This window comes from Camelus dromedarius, chromosome 3, assembly GCF_036321535.1.
Source record: "Camelus dromedarius isolate mCamDro1 chromosome 3, mCamDro1.pat, whole genome shotgun sequence".
Classification (NCBI taxonomy): Eukaryota; Metazoa; Chordata; class Mammalia; order Artiodactyla; family Camelidae; genus Camelus; species Camelus dromedarius.
The window spans coordinates 116,414,522-116,439,096 of NC_087438.1; the positions used below are offsets into that span (position 1 = coordinate 116,414,522).

The 24,575-nt window shown below is 33.7% G+C and overlaps 1 non-coding gene across 1 annotated transcript; it reads left to right on the plus strand.

Moving 5' to 3' along the window:
* The first annotated feature begins 22,924 nt into the window (after positions 1–22,924).
* Positions 22,925–23,028, plus strand: LOC116149044 (U6 spliceosomal RNA). The gene has a single exon (XR_004132680.1). It is a non-coding gene; the product is annotated as a U6 spliceosomal RNA (small nuclear RNA).
* The last annotated feature ends 1,547 nt before the right edge of the window (positions 23,029–24,575 follow it).

A 24,575-nucleotide genomic window follows, 5' to 3' on the forward strand; every position in this document is an offset into this window, starting at 1 on the left:
GTGAACAGATTAGAAGCTTAAAGGAAAATTCTGCCTAGTGTTTTAAAATGTGCAAATCTTTCTAATAAACATTACCGTATTTGAGGCAGTAAAAAAAATGAGGCTATGCCATAAGTGAGAACTGTGTTTGATACAGATTTATGTTGAAGTTCTAGTGTTAATATTACTATATATGTAATTTTTGTTAAATAACTATATTTCCTTTATATGCGGTTTTCCAGTTGGTATAAATGAGGATAATGACAGTAACATTAGGCAAACCGAAAGTAAATCTGAACTTAGGCAAGGAGAGACTTTTTTTTAAAAAGAATATTGCAATAGGGAGTAAACTCTAACTACAATATCTGCAAGTATTTCAAAATTAAACAAACAAAAATCTTACAGAGAGACAGATAAAGGAAGAGGTAAGCAGGACTAGCAGAAACTTTGTCCGGGAGGAAGCAACAGTGAGGGTGAGCAGAAAACATGACTGGGTGTCTTAATAGGAAACAGTTCTCCTTGTGTCAGCTAATTCTAGGAATGAGTTGTTAAGGGAGCATGCTGAATACCTCAGTGCTTACTTAAGCTTAGGGGCAAGTCAAAGTTTAAGGCTCTGTGGGGCTATGAGAAGCCTAACAAAAAGTCTTTTTAAGGCAAGTAAGTGGGTAAGTGACAGGCAATTGTAAGCACTTGGTCAGGGAGCCGGAAAGACTAAATGAGACATGGTGCTGCATAACCTCAGCTATTAATATATGATACTTTTGAATAGCATGGGAAAATAAAGGTATCTTTGACCCAATTTTTGAAAGTACAAGTGAAAACATAGGATTAAGAGGCCATCACTTTAATGATTTATGTCTGGTCCGGCCTGCACAGAATCGAAGTTTCTCCTTTTTCTGTGGTAAAAGACAATGATTCAGTTGAGCTGATTACAGTGTAAACCAAAGGAAAAAATTATCAAAACACTTTAAAATACTTGGTTTAACTGCAGCACAGACCCTGCTTAAGAAAGAATTTGACAAGTGTTTTGGAAGTTGAGCTTTTATTAAGTGCATAAGCTTTTATTAAATCCATAAAAATATTCCTTTTATGGAAACATGAGATGATTTTAAGTGTTTCACTTCCAAATATGTTTTTTCCTCAACTTATAGGTATAAAATATCTTCACGTTGAAAATGGAGCTATCACAACTTCCTAATTTGAAGGAACATTTCCCATTGTCTTTCCTGTGTAAACGTGATCCTTCTAAACCTCCATTCTGCATCCATAGAAAGCAATTATTGTCTTCTAAATAGAACACCTTCTGACTACTGTGTTTATGTAATTATAGCCTTCTAAATGAAATGAGGATGTCACTTATTTAAAATTTCAAGAACAATATTGAAAGGAGAAAACAAATATATATGCCAAACATTGTAAAGGAAGTATAGTAGTAAAAAGTCAATGAACTTGAAAAATTTTACAATGGGAATATCCTCGGTTCTTAGGCAAGATGCAGTTCTGAAACAATTATAAGCATAAAATGGCAAATTTAATATTAATAAACAAAAGTATTCTTTAAGTGAGTACCATCATTTCAGCACTAATTCTGTCCAAAATATATTTGGTATAAATGCAGGAGATTGCCACTAAAAATTAGCTTATGAACTCCACTGGTATCAAAATAGGTCCCTGTTATGTGAGGCGCCACTTCTGAAGAGCTCTATTTATAGAATCGTTGAGATGAGATTATATAGTGTGGAAACTGCTAAAAGTAGAGGAGCTCATTTAACCTGTTTCTTAGAACGTTTTATGAATTCTATGGTTCTGTAAGAGACGAGGCCAATGTTTAGCAAAAGCCATTCCCTAAAGTCAGTGAAAGAAAAAATAATTCTCTCATCATAGAATCACCAGGAAATGCCAAGAGGAGGGAGAAGTCAACAAGACACATCATACAAGATTCTACTAATAAGAAAACACGTCATTAAAGTAGATAATTTGTGTAAAACAATTTGCTTTCGATTGAGGAAAAGCAAATATTCCCTGGAGGTATTTTGATGGAAGTGCTATTACTTAAAATCTAATTTTTAGGCAATTATAGATTGATACTGAAAAATATCTCCTTTTAGAAATACTTTATTCCTAAGAAAATGTAAACAAATCTGACTTCATAGGCATAAAAGACTAGAGACACAAATAGAGTGAAAAATGGGAAAGGAAATATAAAACTATTACATAAAAATATAAAAAATCACAATACATAACAGATTTGAGTACTGTTATATTTGTAAATTTATATTAGAGGGTAGCTTGAGGTGTTTAACAGTATGCTACTACATAATACTAAAGCATTTCAATGACTTTAATATCCAACCTAGCCAATTGGTTAAATAAAATACCTCTAGCTTAGTTTCTAAGTTTTATATATGATCTTCTTACAGACTTTAAATTTATAAAAATGCTAAATAATAAGTGAAACCTACAGGATAGAGAATTGGTAATTTTCTTAATTATTTATTAAGATTTATATATGGAGTTTATGTGAAAAACTTTCATATATTACTATCAGTGGTCATTAGCAATTAATTTTCTTCCCTGTATATTTTTTTCTGTATTTTAAACAGTTTTAAGTTAGTATATAGTTTTGTTAAATCGATTAGAACTGAGAGGAGAAAGGAGAATCCAGTTCTCAGGATCATGGTCTTTAGAGTCAGACACCCATGGCTTCTAGAAATGCTGATACAAAGGACATTACTAATGGTCACCAGCATCCAGCTGTCCTCTCCTCCATGCATGCAAAGGGTCACAGCTCCCACCGCTGTTAGGTGGGGCTGGCAGCGGGCTGCGGCGAAAGTGCCAGATGTCACTCGCGAACAAAACACAGAACTGCAAGAATAAGTTGCCCCAGCTCCCTCTTCCTACTCAGGGGTGGATGCTGAAGTCATGTATTGAGAAGAAAATGTTTGTTGTTTTAACATACTGATATCTAGAGAGCTGTTTGTTATCTCAGTTTAAACTTAATGTGTACTACCCTATATCAAAACTGGTATTGGAAATTATGATCTTTGTTAATAAAATCTAAAATCGGTAGCATTGATGTGGCATCCTGGCGAAATAGGTAACTTACTTTCACCCACCAAACCTAAGTTTTCTTATACATAAAATGATGTTACAATTATTACTTAAATCATAGTATTTTGAGTGTCTAAATAGGTCCTGTAAAGCACTTAGCACAGTGATTGACATTATAAGCATTCCAATAATTTTAGTTATCATTAATATACGAGAGCTGCAATAGCCTCATCTACTTCAGTTTTGTTTTTTTTTTGTTTTTTTTAGAGTTCAAGGCCTGGGAAATTGAATGATGGAGTTTGAATAAAGTAATTGAGCAAAATGAGGATTCTAGAGTGTAAGACAAAGACCTAAAAGTGACGATAAACTCCTACATACAGAACCCAGGGGAACAGATACATTTGGAATCCTATTCATCATGAGTTTAGTTACCTGAATCTGCTTCTCATATCGAATGAGGAGAGGCCAGTCCAGGAACGTGTCCTGCAAGGCAGGGCCAGGGACTGTCTCCATATTGGACAAACTGGATAAAATTTACATAAAGCATAAGTGGCAGGAGGCAGAGGGGTCATTTGAGCCAAAGTTCTTCTAGGGAGCCATGAGTCCAAACCAAATAAGTTAAATATAAGCACAATTTCCAAAAGACAAGAGTACCAACACAAATGAAAGGCAGATCCAGGATTCAAGAAATAGCCAGAATCTGGAGCTGAAAGACATGTCCTGAACAAGTGAAAAAGGATCCACATTTAGTCTTTCCTAGCAAGGAAAACTAGTAAGAATAAAGGTTATACTCCTATCTTTGAAATTAAAATTATTTGCAATGAGAAGGAATTTATATTAGCTTGTAACAGCAGGCTAATAACTAAGTTTCACACACACACACACACACACACACACACACACACACACACACACACACACGCACAAATCAGGAAGAGAGCCAACATCCTTTAAAGTAAAGGAGAGAAGGAAGGAAATAAGTAAGCCAGCAGTGAGAAGAGACTTGATTAATGATAAATGTTACAAAAGACTAGATTATTAGAGATTTGAAAACCTGGAGAAGGACAAGAAAGGACAGGGCTTGTTAGCAAATTGAAACTGTTATCAAACTGAAAAAACAAATACAGTCTAGGGCCTGGTAGGGCAGCTTGAAGTGCATGAGAATACAGTAGGAAACAAATTAATTAACTGACTGAAAATCCAACAGCCCTAGATGAAGCATCAAGCTGAAACCACTGCAAAATGGACAATCAAATATAATGTCAAATATGCTGTAGATCTGACGTAGCCTCTTAACATCCACTGACATTTCATTTGCACAGGCCACCACTATCTTAACCTGATTTAATGGAACAGTGATTCACTTGGACTCTTTGCTTCTATTCTGCCCCCTTCCAATCCATTTTCTATGTATATTGACTACAGATTCCATTTTAAAGGTAAACTTTGCTTCCAGTTGAAGATAATGGACTGGGCACACACATGTTTTTAATTAATTCCAAGTAAAACTGGGTTAAAATAATGGCATAATATTGTTTTTAATTCTATATGTTAAAAAAAGAAAGGCGTTCATGAGATATGATAACTCAAAATATAAAATTGAAAAGCAAGAAAAAGAACCAATAAGATGTGTAAATCTATGTAGAGAGATTTATTATAAGGAATTGGCTCACATGATTATGGAGGCTGGTGAGCCTAAAACTTGCAGTGTGGGCTCCCAAGCCTGAGAACCAGAAGATCTCATGGTAGTTTCAATCTGAGGAATGGCAAGCTGAAGACCTAGGAAAGCTGACAGTTCAGATGAAGTTCAAAGGCAGTCTGCCAGAGGATTCCCTCTTGCAGGACTTTTTGTTCTAATCAAGCCTTCAACTGATTGGGTAAGGCCCACCCACAATATGGAGGGCAATCTGCTTACTCAAAGTCCATTGATTCAAATGCTTATCCCATCCCAAAACACCCTTCCTGTTGACACATTTATAAAATTTACCATCACACATAATAAAAATAAGTACAATAAATATAAATAAGTACATTGGTAGGTGAATCAAAGCAGAGGATTAGCAATCTGTTTTCATGAGAAGCCTTATAATTCATGAAGAAACCCTGAAGAAACTCAAAATATGTATCTAGAAGAGTAATCAGTGGGTGAAAATAAAAAAAAAACTTACACAAATTATGTTTATGAGGCAATGAGAATGTTTCCCCTTCTCTTCTCAAAAGCTAATATGTAGAATTATCAACTATCAGGTGCTTATTCTCTAGAAAATAAAACTAGAATATATAGTAAGAAAGATTGTTTTTCTTAACTCATGATATTTGAACAAAGTGTATGGCATGTACTAGTGGGAATGTTAAACCTGCAGATAGACCCTGTGCCTTCAGGAATTTGGATGTGTCTCAAATAATCTCCAGTTCTTTGCTTTCTCATCTAATAACAGGCATGACACTGATGAATGCAGATCTGCTCACAGAGATTCCAGCAGCTCTAATACATTTTAAAGGGACAAATAAGGATTCATATGCATGTGCAGAATGTCAGCAACATAAATTCCAACAACCAATAAACGACAATAACAAAAGTGATAAGAAAAGAAACATTATCCAAGAAAAATAGAACTGTTAAAGTAACAGATTATGGTCTTTTGAAATATAAAATGAGACAAAACATAACATACATGTAGAGAATCAATTTAATATATAATCCTCCTACTACTAAGAGTTTCAGAAAGAAAGAAAACAAAAATATCAAACAAAGAAAATCAAGGGAAAAATAGTAAAACAACATTTCCCAACTCTTCAAACTAAAACCAGCTACAACCCTGAATAAAGCAGATATAATAAAGAACTTTATAAGAGATTCTAAAGAGAAAAAGGAAATAACATGCACAAAGATACAAGAATCATAATGGTCTCAGGTTTTTAATCAATGATATCAAGTGCTGAATGCAGTGGAACAAAAACTTCAACAGTTCTTACAGATAATACTGAACACAGAATTCTATGCACAAATTATTAATCAAATTTGAAGAAATTGAAAAGGGGCGTGTGTGTGTGAGAGAGAGAGAGGGAGAGAGAGAAATACTGTCTCAGAAATTTAACATCCTGCAACTTCCTTCTTAGGACATTATCTGAGGGTATACTCTTCCCAATAATGAGGAATACACAAAGGAGGAAGAGGAAGACAGAAGACATGGAACACTGTTGATCCAACTCAGGAGTTATAACCAGCTTAGAAACCAGCTGATTCAGATTGCTCTAGGAAGGAAGTCGCTGAAATAAGAGCCAATTATAGAAACCAGATAGCAGGTGAATGTACAGACATGATAAACACAGAAAAATCAGGAAAAAAAATAAGAAAAGTAATGGGAGCACCATTTAAAAATTTACAAAAAGATGCTCAAGAAAGAAAACATTTCCATGACATATTTTTGGCTATTTAGCAACAAATATTTAGGTATCATTATAACTTAAGCTTAGTTACTGCTCATAGAAAACACAAGTCAAGCTTAAATAAGGTTTTGTATCTGAAAATCAAGATTATTATCATGTAACTTGCACTTGGCAAGTCACAGATGACAGATGATGAAAGATCAAATAAGGAGGTAGAGGGAAAAGGAGGTGAAGGAGGTAGAGGGAAAAGGAGGTGAAGGAGAATTTATGAGCAAAATCATGGGGATTCAAGGTATAATTGCTACAATTCCTAAAATGTGAACTAGCTTTTAAGCATATTATTTAAAGTTTCAAAGATAACTAACAGAACAAATTGAAAAGAGGGACGAGAGAAAGGGGTTGCAGTAAGTTAGCTAATTAATTATTCATCACTGGATAGAAAAACTAACAGATAATGTTTCAAGTCCATATATATCATTTATAATGTTTATAAACTGTGGTGGTTTACAAGATTAAATTTGACTATGTTTCCCAGAATTTTCCTTCTCATATGTTTCTACTAAGTGTGGGCCAGAAGTAAAATATTTAAGATACCACTGGATGGAGGAAGGGGAGCAGCAGCCATTCTGTAGCTCACACACACTGCAGAAGACCTGCTGCCTCACCTCACTGGTGCGAAGCAACAGCCATACTGTAACTGCCTTACTGGCCCCTGGTTTATCCTTCAGCATCTTTGACTCCGGGGTCAGGAGTATATTTTTAGCTCTGGGATGGGTTGGCCCAAGCTGCGTAGGATACCACCACACCACCAGGGGCTTGAAGAACTGAGTTAGTTTCTGTTTGCCTCCAGAAGCTCCAATTTGCTCTGGATCTCTCCCATTTTCCATCCATCCTTCCGTCCCAGCTTCCCACACTGTGGACTTCAGGCTCCAACATCAGACATGAAACAGCAGCCTTCCTGAGACTGCTTAACCATCACAATTTCATATGGTCAAACCCTATAGGAAGTCAATGCCTACGTATTCATAGATATCTCCAAGAGATACTGCTTCTCTTGATGAAGACTCATTGATACATTAAGCCCAATTATTAAGAGGTATAATTAAACCAATTACCATGATATTTGTGATTTATTTTCAAATAAACAATGAGATATTACATATGCCTAAGTTTAAGCTACTTCCCAGGACAGTTATTTGTCCTATTAATAGTCAATCCATATTATTAATGCACATTCCAAGAATGTTAATTTTGCATTAAATAAGGAAAGCTATACTTCAGAAGTGCTTACTACAATTTGATTCAGTGTCCTTCACCTTCAAGAAACATACAATTGCTTTTACAGTAGAAATTTTCTCACATTAGTGAAATGTAGTGGCTTGTTAATTTGCAAAATATATACTAGAAACATTATCATTGGTGAAATCAACTATATTCAAGACATTGCCATGGTTAAAAAATTTAAGACATAAACTCCCTTTCCTTGATAAATTCAGTATAAAACTCTACTGAGTAGTCCACCCTTCCCCTTCTAGAATGTTCTTGAGGCATTATACTGTATCTAGATTAAAGTTTGAAATATTTATTTTTCAAAATATTGAACATAGAGTTGATTGAATTCTTCCTTTATATCAATGCTTTTTAATTTTGCCTCCCAGGGAATATTTGGCAATATCTTGAGATTTGGGGTTATCAAATTTGGGGGCAAAGAAAAGGCAAGTACCACTGGCATCTTGTGGTAGAGGCCAAGGACATTGCTAAACATTCTGTAATACCCAACTCAGCCTTCAAAGAGTTATCTCAAACTTTGTAATAAAATACATGATCAGAGCATATTTAAGGAAAATGACTGAGACTTACTTCTAGCTTTAACTAAAGGATCTATTAATTATCTTTCTCCAAGCTTCCTCATAAATATCTTTCAAGGTCATTTGACAACCAACAGAATACCTCTAATTAAATAAAAATTATTATTCGTTAGAATGTTTAGGAATTGGAATTCATATACTGCAACGGGAATATAAACGTGTTCAAAATAACTTACAAAAAGTTCAGAGAATAATTAGCCAAAATTAAAAATATTTTAATTTTGTAATAAGTGTTACAAAGGAATCCAACAAAGATAAATAGGCATATAGGCATCAAATCACTGTTTAATTAGCAAATACTGTTCCTTAAAGGTACACACCATACTTGTTTACCTATCATATTTTAGGTTCTCTACTGGATAAGATACACATTAATGACCAAGAGAGGAAAAATTTCTCTATTCAAAGAGCTATAAAAGTAGTGTGACAGACACTGATCTGATTAAATTAGATCATGTATATGTATAAACATCTCTTAAGATATATGCTTATCCAGGGTTTTACTTAGAATTCACATTTTTCTCTCTGGGGCATACAAGGTTGAGTCGGCAGAGTAGATAGTAATGCTGTACAAAACAAAACAAAACAAAACCCAAGGCTCAGTTAAGGCTGACACTCATACAGAATCTCAGCATGAAAGCCCAATAATCAGAGATCAAATTATGTCAGTTTGGGTGACAAGATATGATTAGATGAGCAAGAGATTTACTGCAGGAGGGAAGGATAAGTGGATACAAAGAATCTCAGACTGCAGCGCAGTTCTAAGAAAGATCAGCCAGGCCACTGAGGAGTCTTGGGGCCACCTAAAGGAGTCCTTACTCTTGCAGGAGTGGGTAAGCACTGGCATCACCACCCTGCTCAGGCTCCCTGAGGGCAGCCAGCAGGAAATATATCCTCACCAGAATGATGGCTCCAGAGCGGCACCTCTGGGGAGCAGGCGCCTCCCAGTAGGAAGTCTGACCAGCACATTTTTCACTGCCTCTCCACAAATCAAATGGCACGGCTCCTACTTAAAGCATTGAAATGTCATTAGGCTCAGGATGAAAATCAAACTCTAGAATGACTCACAAGGCTTTTTGGAAATGAGCGCTTGTATTTTCCTTCATCAAGTTTCTCATCATTTCTCTCCCGTACCTTATTCCTCACTTTATCAAACTTCATGCTGTCTGTCCTGTCCATGGCTCCTACAGCCTCGAGGCTTCTACACACACCATTCTTTCCAAATGAAATAATCTTCATTTTTACTGACCAATTAAAAAGAATCCATACATTTTAACTCACCTTACTCTCTGGAAATTTCTCTCACTCATGAAAAGTAAATTAGTTTTATGTCACTTTTCATCTCTTAGACCTTGTAATGTGTTCTAGCACGTTACCTGCCATAGCATACATCATCTGCCCATTTGCATTTCCTTCTCTATTAGACGAAGAACCCCATACAAAAGGCATCCTGTGTCATTCAGTGATGATTCCTAAATATTAGCATAGCGCCTGGCCTGCATTTAGTCAATGTTTGTTGCATACATGAATATAGGAACATATTAATTAATTGACTTAATCAATATGCATCTAGGTAGGTCACTGTGATTCTAGGGGCCAAACTTGGGTGTTTGTAAATTGTCCTCACTAGATATCCAGAAAAAGGTGGGCCACTAAATATGGTAAAATCCATGCGTTAGGAAAGTGAGACAGCTGTGAGTGCCTGTTCTGTCCCTGGTCAAAGATTACCTTAACGTAAGAGTTGGAAAACTTGTATATAAGGTAAACAGGGGTCCCAGTTTATTCTTGGTTTATACTTGGTTTACACTTGGTTTATACTTGTTTTCTTGGCTTACTTATTAAAAGCATTGTTCTGATTCTCAATAGTGGCACAGTTTGGACAAAAATCATATAGTCTCCTGATCACATATGACTGAGCTAAAAGCACAGGACATCTGCCTTAAAGTACAGGAATACCGAAACTCATTATGATGAGGACATAGTACATGAAACTGATAAAAATGCTTCTTGGGAAGAAGGAGAAATAGACAAGGGATTCCACAAGTGAAAACTAAAAGTATAGAGAGAATAGTGATTATGTTTAATAGCTCATAATCTTAAAGATATGATATACATTACTTTTAGATTTAAAATGCTGGTCACTGTGCTGTACAACCTTTAAAGGAAAACAAAGGGTGTTATGTTGCATTTAATGGTAATTTGATGAGTTAAAAACTAAATCACAAACATTTTAGTATTGTACTTTTATTTTCATAGAACAAGTGTTAAATTCTCTCACTTTCATTATCTAAAAAGAAGTACTGCTATAGTGTAACATCCAGACGAAAAGTAACCTTTTTTTAAAATTGAAGAATTATGCTTAAATAGAATTACTGTGGCCTTATAGCCCCACTGGGGCCTCTCTGAATGAAAGAAATTTCTCTATGTAGGGGGAAAAAAACTCAGAAGATACTGATATAATTAGTCCTAGAAACATGCTATCTACTGCACACAGAAAAACAAAATCAACACAAAATTTAGATCAGAAAACAGAAAAGGTGAAAAAAATACAGCACAAAAAGAAATGAACATTCTCAAGTGTGTATGTATATAAATTCCTAATTCTACATTTTGAGACCCTGGAGAAGAGGAAGAGTGTATTTTTTATATTTCTGTATTAATTCACTGATGTTTTACAAAATCCTTTTTTTTTCATAAGTCATTTAAAAGAGACAGCTGCAAACTGGCAATAATGTGCTAGTGGGTATTACATCATTTTGTGGTTAAGAGCATGGACTTTAAATCCAGATGCTAGAACTGAAGTTGGGTTTCATAAGAGGTCTTACTTCAGGCCATTGTTATGAATATTAAGTGAGTCATTGTTTGTAAAGTGCTTGAAGATATAAACACATGCTATGGTTGCATGAACAAGTATTATTGTTACGATTACTGTTATCATTACTGAGATGAATGACCTAAGGCTTTATCCTCAATTTGTTCTTGGGATAGTGGAGGAGATAGATAAACAGATATATCAGTCACAATGGATTAGAAGAATTTCAGAGCCATAAATATCTCTACATAGCATTTAGCAACAAACGCTCAACAAATGATACCTTGCTCACAGTATCGCTGATTTAGACCAATGGTTGTGCTCAATTGTCTATTATTTTCTATCATTCAAGTAATTCTAATAAAGAACAAGTAAAATGCTTCTTAACTAGTTTCTCAGGATTCAGAGTTGCATTGGCACTTAATTTTTTTTAACCTCTGCTAATAAAAAGAGCCCCTTTCAGTTCATTAATTTTATAACCATGGTTTGATGGAAGAGCCCAAAGTCGGAGACATTGTCACTCATTCAATTCCAAACGTAATGCAAAACAAATGAGTACATTAGCAGTAAGAAGGCATTCAATCTGTCAAAAGAATAATATATCAGTTTAAGCTTGTAATACAGTTTTTAATCACCTGGTAGTTTAGTTTCCTCAAAGAAGTGAAAATGAAAACAAAAATCTAGGCTCAAAATACAAGATGACAACTTACTAGTTCATTGGCTGTGATAGTAAAATGTTCGATTTCACTGTATGCATACACAACCTTATTTGTCTGAACTGTCAAGTTTCTGTGGTTTTATTCCTGAATAATACATCACATTTACATGGGATTCAATAATATGGTGACAATAATAATAACAGCAATAATAATGATATCCTCTAATGAGACTGCTATGTCTGCAGCAAGAAAGGGCCACATAATTTTAAAATAAAACATTTTTGAAGCCCATTCATTATATTGCCATTGATGAAATTCACATTCTAGGATCTCTGGATGTCTGGACACTTTCCACATGTCATATAATCAAAAAGGGAAACCATATTTACATTATTTTCTCCATAACACTACTTTGATGTTTATATCATAGTATTCACTATCGTACTTTATTGCAAATAGTTATCCTGTATTTATTTCAGACTATAAACTTCATGAAAGCAGGAACTTATCTATTATTTTCATGTATTAAATATCTAGTAAATCCCCCAATTCAGCCGGATTTATCTCTGTAATAACTTTTACACTGTATTTCTCCTTTGGACTCTTCCAGGCATCTCCCTTTGATTGACATGCAAACACCAGCAGGACAAAAATAGTTCTGATTTCCAGCCTCACTATCTGGATCCCTCTCTCCTTCTAGGATTCAGCAATTCCACATTTAACATGGGTTACTGAAAAGTTTTACCCGCAGTATTATACAAAATACTTCAGAACGCTGTTGATAATGGCAGCGCATAAAAAGTTATTTATTAGTTTTGCCTTTACACGTTGATAGAGGTCAATTTATATATCTGTACGTATTTTTAATTTATTTGTTTTCTTTTCATTTTGGAGATGTATTTCACATCTTAGGGACATAATCATAAATATATACCAAGAATCTAGTACATATACATAATCACAAAAATTTAAAACAGAGTTCATATCTAAGGAATCCATATATTAGGATAATTAGGAACACAACTAGGAGGAGTATTGTATGTGATGAAATAGCGAATTTTGCCATTATTCTTACTAAAATAAAAACAGTTAATTTTGCTAATACTTATCAAAGTTAAGGCTATTATTCTAAGAAAGTTTATCAATTTTAGTTTGAACTAAAGAATTGAGGCAAAAGTATAAACAAGGCCAACGCCAGGAGTAGCTGAGTTATATGATCTGGTAGAGAATATACCTTTGCTTTATCTTCATTAACACATGTATTTACTTACTTGTTTGTTTAAGCCATGTGAGTATGAAGATGTGATCTTAAAATCTAAGGATAGTGATTATATCTCCTTTCCCTGGTACTCATTCACAACACACTTTCAACAAATGTTCTCTTCTGCCCTCTCATGTCTAGTTACTTAATCTCATTAACTTATTCACGGAAGAGTCAAATCTTATTGACTCCTTGTACACCAACCTGACTGCTGCACCTTCAACTTTCACGATCTCCACCAAAAGTCTTTATAATCTACTATTGTTATTTGTTTTTCCCAGTATGTGGATAAAAGCTTAGCTTACCGACAATTTACTTGAAACAGCTGTTGTTAACTTGCACAATTTGTAAATGAAAACTTTCAACTTCTAAGCAAATAAGTAAACAAATACATTTTTATTTAGACTCTTATTTCTAGGATAATAAAGACATAAAAATATATTTTTTAAGTTCATAAACTTTAGTCTTCAATGTCATTCACACACATTTATTCAGTCAAAGTGGAAAATACTGAGCAATAGCAGTAGACTTACTATGTACCAAGTACAGTATTGGACAGTGAGAATACAGGGAAGAGAATTACTGTAAACTTGGCTACTACACTTATGGACCCATGAGTATAGCAGAGATGAAGTCACCATGAGCTCTTCCTCATAAAAGTGGTTTCTACCTGAGGTTTATCTATTACCTAAACAACATTCCACTTCTGCAAAGTTTGAATAAAGAGGAGAGAGGAAAAGAAAAGTCTATGTACAGTCTTTAGTATTTTCAGAAAACAAGTACTCTCACTACAGTCTCTTATATTTGATTATACTACATCAAAAAGTCAGAAGTCTGAAAAAATATTATGCAAAGTCTATAGGTTTTAAAATTGAATTATTTAACTTCTATCTTCTGAGACATTGTTTTTGGTAATACATTTCTGTTTGTTATTTTACAGAATAAGTTATGTAGCCAAAGACACTGATAACATTTGCTAACCTCAAACCCAAGGATGTTCTGGGAATGCCATTACTTGGGTTATTTAGCCTCAGTAAGTTGCATTTTAGTGCTTAAAATAATGCTGATGTCACCACTACAATGTGTTTTTTGTTCCCATAAGTTCCTGTTCTGATAAAATTATACCACAGGGAGATTCATAATTGTTTGTCTCTTTAATGTAATTACCGTTAAGAACTGCCTTGTGTGGGACATTGAAAGGACAGTTTCAGAACACGTTGGCCTCAATGGTTAAACAGTCTGTGTAGTTAGTTACTTAGATACTCTTCACCACTCTGTATTTTGACTCAGGGCTGAAATTATACTAAGGCCGGTAGAAGATGGTTAAAAATTACTGGACAAGAATTAGCAAAAAAATTTAAAAATTAAAAATCTAGTTTAAGATACTGACGTCAAGTAAGTTTGTATATATATAACCAGTTCTTAACATCATGAACCCTTAAAAATTAAAGTAGTTATAAGATACAGAAAATATAAAAACAAATTTGGCAGAAACACAATTGAAATAAAAATCTAACTTGCCTCTATTAGTTTGTGTTAAAGAATATACCTTAAAATAAGAAAGAATGCTGAAGAATCAAATGATATCTAACTAATAATGCAGGTTTAAAAAATATATTGAACTCTATACCCTGAAAAAACAAACTCCCTTCAAATCCTCATCAAACATTTAAAAATGTTGTCTGTGTATTATTCTGCAGAGCAAATCTCAATTTCAAAAATTACCAAATAATATAGGCCATGTACTTTGACCAATATAAAAAATGCAATAAAAATAATGAAAGCAGAGAAAAAAATGAAAATACAAACAAAAACTAGAAAAAATTGATTAAAAATAATGGTGTCAAAATGGAAATTACCATTAAAATTGTTTAATATCTAGAAAAAATTTTAATATAAAGATTACATATCTAAACTTATGGATATTTAGTTTTTTCTTAAAGAAAAAAGTTTTATGTGTTTCAATGCTACAGGGGAGAATAACACTGAATTAATCATCTACTTTAAGAATTTAGACATACTATTAAAACAAAAAAGTAGATTAGGAAATTAGGAAATGGAGAATGAGTAGAATAATAAATTTTTATGAAATAATCCTACATAAAAATAATATATTCTTTAAAACAAAAGACACAGAGAAGCCACACAATGCACTGAAATAAGAATAAGAAAAATCACAAGACACGCAGAGTGAGTGAAGGACTCAATGGGTACTCTGTAAAACCCTTGCAAATAATTTGAAGTGTTAGATAAAATATGAAGTATAAATTTTTTAAATGTCATTATGTGATGGAAAACGCAAACAGTTAAATACCTTGGAAGAAACTGGTAAAACTGTCAGAGCAGTATCATTAATAGAAGCAATTAACATTTACTAAATGCCAAACATCCCAAACTCTTAAAGAGGTTTACGTAGCTTATCACATTTGCTTCAGATAGGGGTTCTGTGAGGAAATTGCATGATTTTTTCAAGTTGTACAGAAGGAAATGATATACTATATAATTTTTTTAAGATTAGAAAAAAGAGAAAACTTTTCCATTTATTTTGTAAATTAGCCAAGCTAGCGTTAGTGAAACATGTGAATTTGTGAAACATAGAATGAAGAGTGAAAATTGCCAGTTAATTTTACTGAAAAACACCCATGCAAAAATCCTTTAAGCATTAACTTATTAAATTCATCAGTGTACGCATATCTGTATATTCCATGTAAATGAGACTCCTTGTGGGTGACAGTTTCATTTCAAGGTTTGGCTGGCGAAGGATCTTTTTGAAGGTCACTTCATATTGGCAGAATTCATCTCCCTTGGACTGTTGGACTCAAGGCCCCAGCTTTTCCCTGGCTATCACCTTCGGGTCACACTCAGTTCCTTGCTACATGGGCCTCAACAGAGAAGACTGCATATAAAAATTTGTTTTATCAAAGCAAGCAAGAGAGAGGGTCTTCTAATAAGGTAGAAATTATAATGTTATGAAGCATAATCATGGAAATGCCATTACATCACCTGTGAAATATATTCTATTGGTTAGAAGCAACTTGTAGGTAACGCCCATGAATTACAACAGAATATAAACACCAGAAGATGGAGATCATTGGAGGATACATTGTATCCCTTCCCACAAGAGTTGAAAAACAGCATTTAATGTTTATGGGTTAAAATACTAAATATTTTAGAGTGTCAATTCTATTGCCAATCAATTCCCAAATTGCCAATATTTTGGACTTAATTTCAAATAAAATAACTTTTTTCTTTTTTATTGGAAATAGATAAAATTATACTAAAGTTGTCTGAAAATTAAGCATGTAAAAAGAATTAGAACATAGTCAGGATAAAAGCAAATAATAGAGTAAAAAAGACCTGCCAGTTACTAAAACATTTAGTATTACTGACAAAAAAAAAAAAAAAAAAAAAATTATCACTAGAGAAAAAATGGAGTCTGTAAACAGTCCCAAATATATACCAGGTTTTACTACATGATTAAGAAAACATTTTAATAGCAATATGAATTCCAAGTGACTAAAAGAATCTATAGTGAAAATATGATGGGGAAACTAAGCTGTTGAAGAACGTCTTGTTAAGTAATTTTATAAATTTGAAGTAGGGAAGGTCTTTCTAATCTTGACCTAAAACTAGAAGATCATAAAGTAAAAGGCTGATAAAATAGATTCTATCAGATTTTTATAAAATTATTTCATAAAAATTATTTTATAAACCTTTTATAAAAATACCCACAACAACAAAAATAAACTAGAGGAAATGTTTGCAAAACATATTAAATGAAGTACTCATTCCCTTAAATAACAATGGCTTCATTTTAAAAAGATGAAAAACAGGGAACAAACAACTTGAGAGAGTTTGTGTGAAAAGATTCTAAAACTCCAATAATTTAAGACGCAAACTAACCAACCACCCAAAAAAAGCTGAATATGATAAAGCATTAAAACAAGCTGACACCCACTGTATGTAAAGCAAACCAAAAGTAAAACCTTCACATTATTTAAAAAGTATAATTTGTTATTCCTACATTGTAGTTAGATGATTTTTTTCCACTGTGCCATACTGACCACTATGTGGGGTCTGGAAAGTACCCAGGGAGCTACCTAGAAGCAGATGTGTGAGCCTGTGCTTGGCAGCCAGATGGAATCAATAAAAAGCAGGTTCACCGAATCCTTAAACTGGTATAATTACATAGGAAGACACCTACAAGCTTTCTGAAAGAAAAAGCTTGCTTAACACCACTCAAATACCTGAACTGATATATAACAATGTAATGAATCAAAATAACGAATAAAAGTTTGTCAACTTGAAGCTGTGAATGAACTTCTGTCTTGTGTCTCTTCTAATGGCACTGTTGTCAGATTTTCCTTGTTTTTTTTTTTTTTTTTTTGTTAAGAAGCAGGTGGATTTTATGTAAATTGCACTAGAAGATCCTATGTGACTTGTATCTTATGAAATTTAATATATTATAGTAACTTGCCATGGGGGAGAATGGGGAACTTTAATGTATAGGTTTCCGAGTAATATGGTAGCTTCAAAACTTAGGTTTACTCATGGTTTCCAAGATTCCCGGTGAAATGACTCAAAGAATAAAAATAATGAGTGAGTTTGGGATTGGTCTCTGAAATACTTTCAATTAAATTCCATGTGACTACTTTAGAAACTCTTATGTATAGTATACATAGGAACAGATTGAAGGGACATTTAACTTGATTGACATCTCTCTTTAATGTACATAGGAAGTTAATGGTAGTGGTTTCAATAAAAACTAGTAACACTCCCTAACTCAGAGGAAGAGAATGAAGACAAATTTAAGGACATCAGTGAGGGCACAAGTCTTGAGATGCCACCTATTCTGGACTCTGACAACCACACCCTACCTAAACATGTCCCCTCTGTTATTTGTGTCTCTTTTGGTATTTAAATTTAAATATTTTATCATTATTATCTTCATCATCCTGCCACCATCATCACGTATATCAGCCATTTGGTAATCACTCCATTGGAGCATAGTTTAGTTTAAGCAGAGTATCTTTTACTTCCCTCTATCTGGAGACCAAGAATTATAAACAATAAACATTTGATGATACATCACGTCCCTCATCCCCACCATGTCAAGAAGAGGAAGTCCTAAACAGGTTAAAAGTTCATGTTTAACTTAAATTCGGCATTACAAAATCAAATGACAACTTCATATATCTCTGGGGAGAGTCTCAAGTCCACTTCACCAACTTTCCGCTGACTCATTTTATTTTAAATGCCAGAAAAGGGTAGGTGATTGCATTTTAAATGTCTGGAGTGACTCTTCTACCAGCTTTAAATTATTGGCTATTGCTAACCTACAGAATTCACAACACAGACACAGTCCACTTGGTGGGCAGACAAATAAGGATGTCCCCAGGGTTTGCATTATCAGAGCTCCTACTGAGTTCAGCTCTGTGGGATCCTCAAAGTAATGTGCTGTTTAAATGGACTTGTCTCTATGTGTTTCTGTGAAGCAGGATCTTTCTTAGAAGTAACTTCACTTTAAGTTTTAAGTCAAAATGACAATTATAATCTTCTCAATTAGCTAATCAGAACAGGAATGAAGCTCACACAAAATCAATTACTTAAATGATGACATTACAGATGCAATAGCACAAGATTCAAGGAAATGATGTAAGTTTGGAAAGTTTAGCCTAATATTTCAGAATCTAGAATTTTAATTTAATAAAATCTGTATTTTACTGATAAAACCCAAATGATGATTCTTTACACAGTGTTTAATTTCTGTATATCACTGTTATATAGTATTATTTTCATTAACTACTATAAATAGCTCAATACTAATAGCAATATCATTATAGAACTATCTATAAAATTCAGCATGTGACTCTGTAAGCTTAATTTTCTGCATGTTTTAACAAATGGTGGCATCTCAGTAACAATCTACCAGTCACATAAAAATGTGGCACCAGAAAATGCAGCCAAATCAGAGAGCAAAATGAGAAAATCTAGTAACTCCTTATAGTATTATTTTATAATTTAGCATCAGAAAGTATGATTTTAACTATGGCTTATAGAATGAATGCTGATTTTGGAGGTCAGGGGAAATATCTTTATTATATACATTAATAATTATTATTTGTTCTCTATTGATAGTGTTTTCAAAAAAGATATACTGTTTTTATTAAAAGTTTTTTTTTTTTTTTAAATGTCACCCAAAGAAGCAGAAAGAGTATAAAACTGTAGGGATAACTTGAAGCAACCAAATGTTAAGAACAATCTTAGGATAGGAAAGGAATGAAAAATATTCTAAATAATTTTTCTCTGCTCTCCAATTCTAAGATCTATAAAAAAAAAAAAAGGGACAATCTACTGCCTTCTTAAAAATAAACCTTGGATTGCTCACTCTTTTGTAGAGAGTAAGTAATTGAGTAACCACAAAATTAAGTGGAGGAGTTTACGGATTATTTTTAGGGAAGTCAAGAATAGGGGTATACGAAGCTCTTATACAAAATGAGCTTTGTATTTTATAATGCCTAACAATAGACTTCAGGTTCAATGCATTACCAAATCAATTCTACTTTGAGTAAAAATATCCCCAGATGTGGAAGAACACAGAGTATTGGAAAGATTATTGAACTTGGAATCAAGAGAGCTGGATCCTACTCCAAATTTTGGCATGAAAGATATTTATAGCTACCTATAGTTTTGATAGTTATTAATAAAATATTAGAATCCCCAAAATTAGGGATATTTTTAAAGCTTTTTTTTTTGAAACTAACTTTAGACTTAGAGGCTGATTGAAAATTTCTAGTTTTCTTACATCCCTCCTCCAGCTTTCTCTAGTATTTCCATTTTACATATCCTTAGTGTAATTGTTGGAGCCAGGAAATGAACATTGGTAAAACACAATGAACTAAAAGACTTTATTCAAATTTCCCCAGTTTTTCCACTGATGTTTTCTTTTTACTCCAAGATCAAATCCAGGATCCCGCATTGTATTTAGTTATTATTTCTCCTTAGTCTCTTTCAGTCTGTAAATTATTCCTCAGGCTTTCCTTGCCTTTCATGACCGTGACACTTTCAAAGAACATCAACTTACTGTGACTAATGTTAGTTAATTGGGGTGAGTGTGAGGTTTCTTCCTGACTATGTATTTTTGTCAAGAATATCACAGAGCTGATGTTGAGTTCTTAAAGCATCACATCACAAGGGTCATAATACCATTATTTGTTACTACTGGTGATGCTGTCCTTTCTATTTTTTCCACTGTAAAGTTAGCAGCATTCCTTTGTGGTTAATATATATTTTAAGAGTGATATTCATTTATACATTTAAGGATCCCTAATTTTTTTGTTTTATGGGTAATAATAAAATACTAACATATTAACATTTTTGCTCTAGTTGTTTGTCACTACTTCAGTTTGGCACCTGTAACTTTCAACAAGCTCGCATCTTTTTTTGAGCATTTTTTGGCATTAATGGAAGGATAAGCCAGAAACTAAAGAGTCTGATCTCCTATCAGTGATGGATAGAAAGGAACAGCAGAGATTAGGAGGAAGTGACTGTAGGACTGTGTTCGGACTGTGTTAGAACTGTAGCCATGTTTCTCACACCATTCACTACCCCACAAATAAATTAACAATTAAAATCAATCAGGATGTGATAAAACTAAAAATGAAAAACAAACACTGACAAGTAAACCTAACTAATAACATGCTGACTGGGTACAGAGAAAAGAAATATTTTAAGTAACTTAGAAAACAGTACCTTGACTGAATGCTGTAAGAATATGTGTATGTCTATATTTAAAAAAATAGTTTAAGCAGGAGCATAGGAGTATAGATGGCAATTCTGAAATAGCTTTGTATATACTATACAAAGTTAATCCAACAAGTAAATATGTTGTAGTTAGTAAGAATCCAAGCTTCTCACTGCTGGAGAAATAACTCACAAATAAGGTAGGGAGGCAGGCTACATTTAACTCTTAAGATACTGGATTTGAAATCAACTTACTTGAACAAATTTTACATACATAAAATGCATTTATATTATTCATAAAATGCATTGTGTGTACACAACTGATCCTTGAATAACATGAGTTTGAACTGCATAGGTCCACTTAAATGCAGATTTCTTTTAATAAATACTACACTACTACACAGTCCACCACTGAATCCTTTGATGCAGAACTGTGGATATGGAGGAGCCAATTACAGAGGACCAATTCTAAGTTATGCCTGGAGTTTTGACTCCATGGGGTCAGCACCCCAACCCCTGTGTTCAAGGTCAACTATGGAGGCATGAATTTATATCCACACACAAATAATTAGATCCATAAATACAGACTGTATATTTGTGTGGGTTAGTAAACATACTTACATTCCCTAACACTGTACACTGGGAAGACTTGCAAGCTATAGCACCCTTGTAACACACAGCACACCCAGAACCCAGTTCTTGGATTCTAATTGTCATTCTCCATTTAGATACATTTAAAATGTACCAAGACTCCTTGTGGATTCCAGGGTTGTAGCAGGAGCAATACTAAAAGGTATCTTAACACTCTAACTCAAAAATACTCAGTTTTGTTCACTAGGATAAGAGCATCTGTACATCAAACGAATGCTTTTCTGCTAATTTTAAAGACATTGAAGACAACATCTCCTGAATATCAGTGGATTAAAGCAGAGGTTTCCTAGTCATAGTACAAGAAGAAAATGCTTGATGTGATGGCAAGTCAAAGCCAACGAAGGAGCCCTCAACTCTCCAAGCCAACAATTCCAAGACTGGTTTGCAATGTGTTGAAGTTATGTTTATACTTGCTCTTATGGTAATTGACATATTTCCCCATCTTATTCCTCTAATAAAGCAGGAACACATTGCTTTAAATATATATATATATATATATATATATATATATATATATATATATATATACACACACACACACACACACACACATATATATATATTTCACTGTAAAAATATTTATGAAATCTGCCTAATAACCAATATCCAGATTCTAAAACCTAAGAATAGTGAGAGAAATGTGACACAAGCCACACTTCCCAGGTTTACTCCAGATGTAGATACGTGAAAAATACAGAGATAGTTATAACACAAGGTAGAAGCTTTAAGTGCCGCAAAACAATACAAAAGCTGTGTTCTTGAAACAGATAAAACTTGGTAAATCAATGCTGCTTTCAGAGAAATGCAGCATTTGAAGAAGACCATGAAAGACAGGCTTTGGAAAGGGTATGAGAATGTTAGGCTGAGGAAATCTAATGTGTCAAGACATTGCTAAAAAGTGGCTGTTTCAGTTTCTTGAATTCAGGCAGTCAGTTAACTACTACCATATGAAGGCTGCAAAATTCTTAAAAGTCATCATGTTAAAACCACTGTCATTTATTCAGAGTAGATCTGGGCTACGAAAAGAAAGGAACAATTATTTCTGCCTGCGAAGTTACCGTCTTTCTCCTGGGCCCAGTAGCCAGCCAGGGTGTGATTTTCTTATGGTTGTGAAAGAAATAGAAGAGAACTCTCAGCTTTGTCACATCTGCCAACATCGAATTACTGAAAGCAAGTTATCTGGCCAAGGCCTGAATCCCAAGAGTAGCAAACATTACTTAGCCCATGTGAGAAGCAGGCAGAGTGAGTCTTTTAAAAAAATAATAATGTTCAAAAAAACATTGCTAATTTACTTTCAATAAAATATCTTCTCTGTATTCTATTGAAACTCTTAGATTTTCTCCTGTTGTTTCAATATGTTTCTGACTTAAGGAACAATGAATAATTTCTATTTCTGTACCAGTTTTCACAATCCACTACCTTGACTTTTAATACTGTAGCCGTTCATAGAGCAGACACTAGTAATAATTAAAGTCTATCTTATTTATGATAACTCAAGACATAATATCAAGTGCTCACTTTGGCAGCGCATACACTACAACTGGAATACAGAGAAGATTATCACAGTCCCTGAACAAGGATAACATGCAAATTCATGAAGTATTTCTTTTTTTTTTGGTAACAAGCAGCAAATAATAGAAATCTAATGCACTTTATAATATAGACAATAATATTGTACTATAATGAAGTAATATGATAAATATTGCTTCAATGACAATCATATTATAATACATAAATGTACCAAAGTAATGGAATACACCTACAATTTACAAAATTTAACATGCCAAGTATATCAATTTTTTAAAGGCAGTTATTAGTTTTAATATTACATTGCATTTTTCATTTATTTTGAAATGCCTGCCATAAAAATGAAACTGAAAAATGACCAATGTGAGAGACTAAACTGTTCATTTTAACCAGAAAATATCATGATAGCTGTATATGGCTCTAAGCAGCATTTTCTCCTCAGTTTTTAGAGAGAACTGTACCTTCAATTAAAAATACACCTGAAATGTGTGGGATTTCTTTCGGAGGTGATGAAAATGTTCTGAAATTAGACAGTGGTGATGGTTGCACAACTTTGTGAATACACTAAAAACACTAGATGAATATTTTTAAAGGGTGAATTTTATGGCAAGTGAATTATATCTCAACACAGCTGCTATAAAAAAAAAAATTTAGTATCCCTCTCCCAAAAAATACACCTGAAAAAACAATGCTTTTTGATATAGTGCTAACCAGCTAGGCAGACTAATGCAACCCGATCTTAGAATATCTGTTAGAAACGTGACTAAGTACATCTTGTAAGAAGAACCTCTATATCCCAAAGTCAGTGTGTAAGTGCAAGGCTTCAAACTTCTGTCTAGTTATTGACGTTCAGAGAATCTTCATGTTTTATTGACAGTTACTTTATAGCTTTCCTAATAGGAACATAATTTGATGCATACCATCATGGACTTCCTGGGAGAATATTAGTAGGTTTAAAAATGTGATATGCTAAAATATATTGCACTGATGTGCAGGATCATCTTTCTGTCAGGTTGAGATTATTTGCTAATATAAATGCCCCTAAGCCAGGATAGAAGACAGGAGAAACAAAGGAGTCATGCCATTTTTTCTCTCTTTGATCGTTCTGCACCCAATTGTTGATGGTGTGGTGTATTTTACTACATTTTTATTTTACTAATAAAATCTTGTTTATGTCATGCTTTCTATCTCTCATTAAAAATTCATTTTTTCCAGGTGACTAAGAACCAAGGTAACTTTTATTCCTCTCTTCCCAGTAACAGGACCACTGAGCTATTTGTGACTGCCAGACCAGTTTAGAGCAACACTTAAGTTCTGGCTGATGTTATGAGGACAGTCCCAGGATGTCAGGGGCTGCTTTTCTCTTTCTCATTTTTATCTTTCACAGATGTTTCATAAAAAAAAAGAAACAAACAAGCAGAAACAAACTAACTTGTGTATATCTCATCTCCTCTTGGAGAGTGCTTCTGAGAGAATCTGAACTAATACAGGTGATAATGGCCATGGTCTGAGAAAACTAAGTTTGTCAAGATGAAGTTTTAAGGCTATCCCTGGCAGGGGAGTGGAACATGAAGCCCTGTGCACAAGGTTGCAGGTCTACTTCAGGAAGATTCTATCAGTGGTAACCTGGGAAC